The 7,331-nt window shown below is 43.3% G+C and overlaps 1 long non-coding RNA gene across 1 annotated transcript; it reads left to right on the forward strand.

Moving 5' to 3' along the window:
- The first annotated feature begins 1,486 nt into the window (after positions 1–1,486).
- Positions 1,487–7,258, forward strand: LOC144281594 (uncharacterized). Its single transcript, XR_013350035.1, has 3 exons — positions 1,487–1,552; positions 1,858–1,974; positions 5,732–7,258. It is a non-coding gene; the product is annotated as an uncharacterized LOC144281594 (long non-coding RNA).
- Positions 7,259–7,331: the final 73 nt, after the last annotated feature.

A 7,331-nucleotide genomic window follows, 5' to 3' on the forward strand; every position in this document is an offset into this window, starting at 1 on the left:
CATCTCATCTTTTGAAAGACACTGTCCTTTAAGACGATTATTCAGTCTCCAGCTGCTCTGGAAGCCAGGAGCTGGATCTTGATTTCCCCTTCCTCTTTGCATTCGTACTGCTGCAATCCTACTCCTCCCAGAGCAAGTGGTTAGCTATGACAGAAGAGAGAAGAGGCCACATATAAAAATTATAAAAGATAGAAGTGTCAGTCGTTAATAAGAAAAAGCACGAGATAAATCCTGCTATTTCCATTTCACACATTAATGGGGCCACGTAGGTGTGGGAGACCAGGCCCAGGGCCAGTCCTGTGGAGTGGGAGGTTGAGATAAGGCTCAGCATGATAAAGTCGAAGTGCTTCTCACAAGGCTAAGGAGATTTTTCTAATACAAGATGACTTCTGGTCTTATCTGGATAGATATTAAAAGTAGGACTTGTGTAAGAGCGGAAACGGGAAAAGGAAACCTAGAGAGTCAGTGCAATCCTCAAAAACCTGGCAGGAAAACAGGCCTGAGGGAGCAGGATGGCGACCAGTAGGACACCGCCTGTTGGGTGGAGGCTACGGACAGTAGAAATAGGGGCGTCCGATGGCTGATTTCCTTCCCAGCTGCTCCCATTGTCACCTTTGTCATAACACTACCTTGCAGAACAGAAGTACAGATCCGGCCCTACGTGGGGGAGAAGTAAACTGGAAAGAAATGGAGCTTTGGTAATAAAATGACCAGAACCAACTGAGAGGAATCTGGGAGCAAGAATTCGGAGCGAGAGCTGATAGGCTACAACTAGGACAGGTATCTTCCCTGGCTCCACCCCAAATCTGAGCGCTTCCAGGTCGGTGTGAAGGGGATCACGTTTTCCAGTGGTAAATGCTAAAGTGGTAGATTACAAACGGCCACCATGGGAAGCCTGGATGGCTCAGAGGTTTAACGTCTGCCTTTGGCCCATGGTGTGACCCTGGAGTCCCAGGATCGAGTCCCACATCAGGATCCCTGCATGGAGCCTGCTTCTCTCTCTGCCTCTCTCTCTCTCTCTCTCCAACTCATGAATAAATAAATAAAATCTTTAAAAAAATAAAAAAATAAAATAAAATAAAATAATAAAAACGGCCACAATTCTTTGTCACTTCCCACACAGAGAAGTGGTATTTATCTCCCACCATCTCGAATTTAGTTTGGCCCCATCACCGGTGGAACCAAGAGAATGTGGTGCTAGATGTGCTGTGTGTGCTGATCCTGAACCTAAGTCTTTAAAAGCCTGGCACTTTATGCTTTTTAAAACTCCATGTCACTACATAGCCATTGTAGAGTAGGAAAATTCTCTTAGAAACCTTATCCCAGATGGAAGCACCTTATCTGACAAAAGTTCGATAAACACAAGAAAAGCAAACAAGTTTATTAACATATGCATCACACACACACACACAGGATCATTCAGTAATGAGTCACTCAAAGAGGTGATTAGAACTTTGGCTTATAAGTATCTTAGCAGAAGAACAATAAATTTTTAGAGAAACAACAAGACAAAGGAAAGCAACTTTGTTCCTAGGGCAGCAGACGATGGAAGGTAAATTATATGGGGAAAATGCTAGATAAGGGCTGGGTGTAGCAATATTTGCTATATAGATTCCTCTGATGTGGTCTATGGGCTGATAAGGGTCTAGACTTGTCTCTGGTGATTAACTTCTGTCCTTCCTGGTAGAGGTGGGAAGAGGGACACCTTTATAAATATATGTCCTGTTCTTAGGCAAATAGGGGGAAAGAGGAGACGGGTTTTTTTTTTATCTACTCTGCTCATTTGTCTTTAGCTCAAATAATCCCTATGTTGCAGGGGCATATTTTGGGGTGGTGTATTCTGCTACTCTTCCCCAGGCTCTAGAACGATCACCTAGACAAACCACATGGAAAGATCAGATGCAGACTAATGGAGAAAGAGAGAGACCCAGCCAAGCTCAGCCTTCCAGCCATCCCTTCCAAGATGCCAGACACGTGAGTGACCCAATGGATACCCTAGCCCTGGGTATCATGACCATTATACTGACGCGAGAAACCTCAAGACCAACAGAAGAACATTTTAACTGATCCCAGTCGACTCACAGAAGCATGAGAGTGAGTGGTTGCTTCAAGCCACTAAGTTTTGGGTGATTAGTTATGCAGCGATTGATAAGTGGAACGGGAGGGGGGGGCAAGGTAGCAACAGAGAAAGAGGGTGGTGCACTGTGTATCAGCTCTTACGGGCTTCCATCCAGAAGTGACAGGGGAAATTTCTATTTATATTTCATTAGCTAAAGCCAGTCATACAGCCATGCTTAACTTCAGGGAAATTATGTGCAGGAAAGAAAGGACACGAGGGGTAGTTACCCCCACCCCCACCCACGTCTAGCAGCAAGGGAGGCCGGGGAAGCCGAGCAGGTTTGTGATGATTTGTCGTCCTTGGTCATGATTCATTACCTGGGGCTGGCCACACCACAGCCCCGAACACAGTCAGGGTACTGCTGTTAAGGTGAAGGCAGGGATACGTGCAGCATCTGCTCCGAGAGGGGAGTGGGTGAGTAACCAGTAAGTAACGGGTTGCAACAGCTGTCCCCCCCCTCCCCCGTTCTCACACCCTGCACTGACCATGGCCCCACTCACTAAACTTGAGCTCTCACCATCCCCCCACTTTCGATCCTATATTTGGAATTTAAATTAGGAACAAGCCTGGGCAGGGAAAAGAAAGGGAGAGAAAGAAGGGAAAGAGGGGAAAAAAAGGAGGGGTAGAGAGAAAGGCAGCAGTTATATACTTGGGTGTGAAATGAAAGACAGACTTTGAGTGCTCCCGACTCTAACTTCAGCACTTTTTCTACCACTTAGGGGGAGAAAATAATTAATGTTTGCACAAAAATGTCAAACAGAAAGACAAAGGGAAAGGGAACATTTCAAAGAAGTGGGAAATGTGTGGCAGGCTGGGTGGTCTGGTTGAAAAAGGAAAAACAAAATTCTTCTCAGGTTGTGCTTTGGGAAACTCTTGGAGGAATGCAATGGAACATTCTGATCTGAGGCTTATTATGCCTTGAGTACTGCTTTCTCTAGCCACCACCCTAATGCAGATAATCTTTGTTTCTTTTCTCCCCTTTCTTCTAAGTTCCCAAATCAGCTCACACAGGTTCTTCCTTGTTCGTCAAAATTAAATCCAAAATAGCAACTCTTTTTGTCATTTCTATATTAAGATGAAATCCTAGGAAAATGTTTAACCATCCTCAAAAGACTTTTCACATATTGTCCTCAAAAGAACTTTATTTACCAGCCTTATTTTACTTGTTAGAGAATCGGGGCTAATAGAAGTTAATTCATCCAAGCTCACCTGAGACACCTGAAACTTGGGACGTTTGGGTGGCTCCGTGGTTGAGCGTCTGCCTAGGTCATGACCCTGGGGTCCTGGGATCGAGTCCCACATCGGGCTCCCTACAGGGAGCCTGCTTCTCCCTCAGCCTTGTGTCTCTGCCTCTCTGTGTGTCTCTCATGAATAAATAAAATCTTAAAAAAAAAAAAAAAAACCCTGAAATTAGATCTGTTTATCTTCATAATCCCTTAAGTTAACCACCCAAACACTTAGACTTTCAAGAATTTATTTGGTGTATTGTTCTTAACTGAACCTGGGATCTAGAAATTTTCTAGATAGCTTGGCCAGCATTTGTTGTCTCATTCAGGAATACAACTAGTTCCTCCTCCTGATGGCACTGTCTTTAGTATCCTCCCACATCTGTCTCATTTCTACTTTCTCTCTACTTTTATTCTCACCCAAATGTTCCCCTCTGTCCTCCCACGTAGCAGTTACGGGTTTCCACATATGTGGATATCGCAAGCCACGCCAATCTGTGGCCAAGTCTGTTTATGCTGACTCCACTCACTAGACTTTATGATGCCCTTTGGGTATATTCCTGCCTTAAATGGAAGCCTCAAGGTCACCTAGTTCTTGCCCCTGCTTTGCTGTCTCTCCCACTCCAGACCCTTCAAATGAATCTCAGAACTCACAAAGCCTGCCCCGGGCTTCAGTAAAACCTTGATGGACGTCATCATCACTTTGCCCTTATATTTGCTCTTCTATTTCCTGGTTCTTTGGGGCCCCAACCTAGCTCCTGGTTACCACCTAGTCCTGTTGGTTAGTGGCATGAGGTTGCTCTTCCAATTATGCCTGTGTCTACACTAACAAGTGCCCTATTGAAGCATCCTAGCCCTATTGATGCTAACGAGCAATGCCATTAGTTATGGATCTACCACGCGTCTACCTCTGAGCTAAACATTTCATGTATTATTGCATGTACTTCTGTAGGGGAGGAAAAATTCTCCCTCTACTCTTCTAAGTTCTTTGCTGGGAACTCTAACAAATAACAGATTAACAAAAGAAATACAAACAGAAATTTATTAGCATGTAGACCTCCTGTATGAATGGGAGACACTCGGTAACTATGGAGTGTAGTTAACTACTCAGTAGTAACTACTACTCAGAGGTAGTTTTTTTTTTTTTTTTTTAAAGATTTTATTTATTTATTTGAGAGAGACAGAACACCAGCAGGGAGAGGGGCAAAGGGAGAGGGAGAAGCAGGCTCCCTGCTGAGATCATGCCTTAAGCTAAAAGCAGATGCTTGACCAACTGAGCCACTGGCCCCTCAGAGGTTGTGTAGGAGTTCAGGCTTAAATACCTTTTCAGCTAAAGACAAAAGAGAGAAGGCTGGGGGGGAGGGGGGAGTCAGTTATAGGTAGATGAGCCGGACAAGTCTGCTAAACAGGTACGCATTTCGCTATGCAGATTTAGGTCAGTGCCTTATCCTTTGATGAATTGAGTTTCTTGTGACTTAGTCACTCTTCCCCCGGTACAGGGAAGGAGACACCCTTACAATGGAGAGCTCCTTCTCAATGCAAATTTCCCTTGCAAAAGGCTAACTGCTCATCTGTTTTCAGAGCTTCTCCTTTGTCTGCTATTTCTCAAAATAATTCTCATGCCCGAGAGGTATATTCTGGGGTGGCACATCTCACCACTCTTCACTCCTCATGACAAACCAGCAAGGTATGGTTATTCCCTTCATTCTCCAGGAAGAAGGAACAGAAGCAACACTAAGGCTAGGAAACATCCTTCATATTTAAATTAAAGCTCTTCTCTGGACACCTGGCACTGTGCTGGGTTCTCCACCTTTACCACATGACCTGGTCTTCCCAACGGTCCTGCGAGCTGCCCGGGCATTCTCATCTCCACTTTTTTGGGGACGGGGAACTGAGAAGCTCAGGGAGGGTAGGCGGCTTCTGAAGCAGACCAAGATTTAAACTCCAGTTTCCTCTCCTGCTTGCCAGACCCAGTGCAGGACCTTTGTCCTAACTGTTGCCTCTGCCTCACTGCTCTTCCTCCATATCCACACGCTTCCCTTCCTCACCTCCTCCACATGTTTGTCCAAATGTCACCTCTCGGTGAGGATTTCCCTAACCCTCCTGTTAGAACTGCACCCTCACTCACGGCTGTCCCTCACCCCCTCCCTACTTTGTTTTCCTCCATAGCACTCATCACTCTCTGACAGCACACATTTTAGTTACTAGAATCTAAGTTCCAAGACAGAATTTTGTCACTTTTGTTCACTAGCATATGTACACTTTTTGAGAAATATTTGTTGAAAGAAAACATGGATGAATTCATATCTAATTCCAAAGCCCACCCCCTCTCTACCATGATAGTCTCAGATCCTTTGTGTCAATTGTATTTTCTTTTTGCCTCTAGGCTACTTTAGAACACTAAGGAATTTTTAACAACAAGTGCCCACATTCAGTATTATCAAGGAAAAGAAGAAACAAGTCCAACCTACCGTGTGGCCTGGAAATGTGCTCGCAGCAGTTCTTGGCTTTATCAAAGAACATTTATTATGTGCTTCCTTGCATGTGATGCTCTGCTATGTACTATGCAGAAAAAATTAAACCAGAATGTTTATGTCTGGCTCCATCTCCCCCTCCAGTTGGCTGATTACTGGGAGAGCCAACACTGGCGCAGATGAACAAATGGAGGACACATGGCTCATATAACCCAGACCTGAATGACGGGTGCTGGGTGCCAATGTTTACAGGTCAGTCAGAGAGAAAAATTTGCAGGTCAGCCAGTCAGGGAGGAAATCCATGGGAGTTTCATCATTAGACAGGATGGGGTTTCCGGAAATCACCCAAAGAGAACTTTTCTATCCCAAATCTGTTTGGATTTCAGGGGGATATTGCTGAGAAGCAGTTTATTTCCTACACTGTCAGCTTCCTCTACAAATTCATGGTTTGGTTCCTGGATGCAAACATTTGACTGAGAAGCCACGATAACCAGGATGCTGGAAGAAGAATTTGTGGCATCCTCTGTCCTTGGGAGGAATCCATCTTTCATGATGTCATACAGATCTTGGACCTGATGCCAATGCTTTTTAAAAAACTAATTTACTAATGATGTGTGATGCCACTATAAGCTGCCAGTAATGGGGACAACCGTCATCATTTACCATTCTTTAAGCATCCTCAAGTGAATTAGAGATTTTTAATCACTCTGCATTCACTCTGTTTATTGCTTTACTGTTTTATGCCTATACTCCCAAGTATGTATAAACAAAACAATATTATAAAAGCACTAAAAATATAAGCACATTAACGTAGCATGGAGCCAGCTTGACTGCCAGCAACAAGTCCAGCTACCACCAACCTAGCTTTAGAGCCTTTTAGCTGCACACCAGTGCTACAAACCAGTTATATGAAAAGTAAATTATGCCAATTAGTATCTTATATGCAAAATTCCAAAACTAATCGTACTAGATTTTAAGCTCCTTTAGAGCAAGAATAATATTCTTCCTCCTTTCTCACACAGCATCTGTTTCAATGCTCTGTGTATATCCTCTCCCTCCAACAGACTAAGATTCAGTAGGACTGGATGTTATGTTAAACAGTGTGTCCAGTATCTACTATGCATTTGGCACAAAATAACATTCAATAAACATTCTTTTTAGAAATGGAGGGAAAAATGGAGGTGCTTGGCTGGCCCAGTTGATGGAGTGTAACTCTTGGTCTCAGGGGTCTTGGTTTGAGTTCTATGTTGGGTGTAGAGATTACTTAAGAATAAACAATTTTTAAAAACTTCATACCTAAGGCTTGCAAAATGTAAGTCAAAGGACCTATTAAAAGAATGAGAGAAAGAGAAAAGTAAGAACTTTTTAAAAATGAACATTGATTTGAAGGAATACTGACCTGTGAAAATTAAATTTGATTCAACATTTGGGTAGTTGTGATTTATCAGTAAAAAAAATAAAATAAAATAAACAAAAGATCTTGGATTCAAATATTTTATAAAAAATATTAGG

This window comes from Canis aureus, chromosome 13, assembly GCF_053574225.1.
Source record: "Canis aureus isolate CA01 chromosome 13, VMU_Caureus_v.1.0, whole genome shotgun sequence".
NCBI lineage: Eukaryota > Metazoa > Chordata > Mammalia > Carnivora > Canidae > Canis > Canis aureus.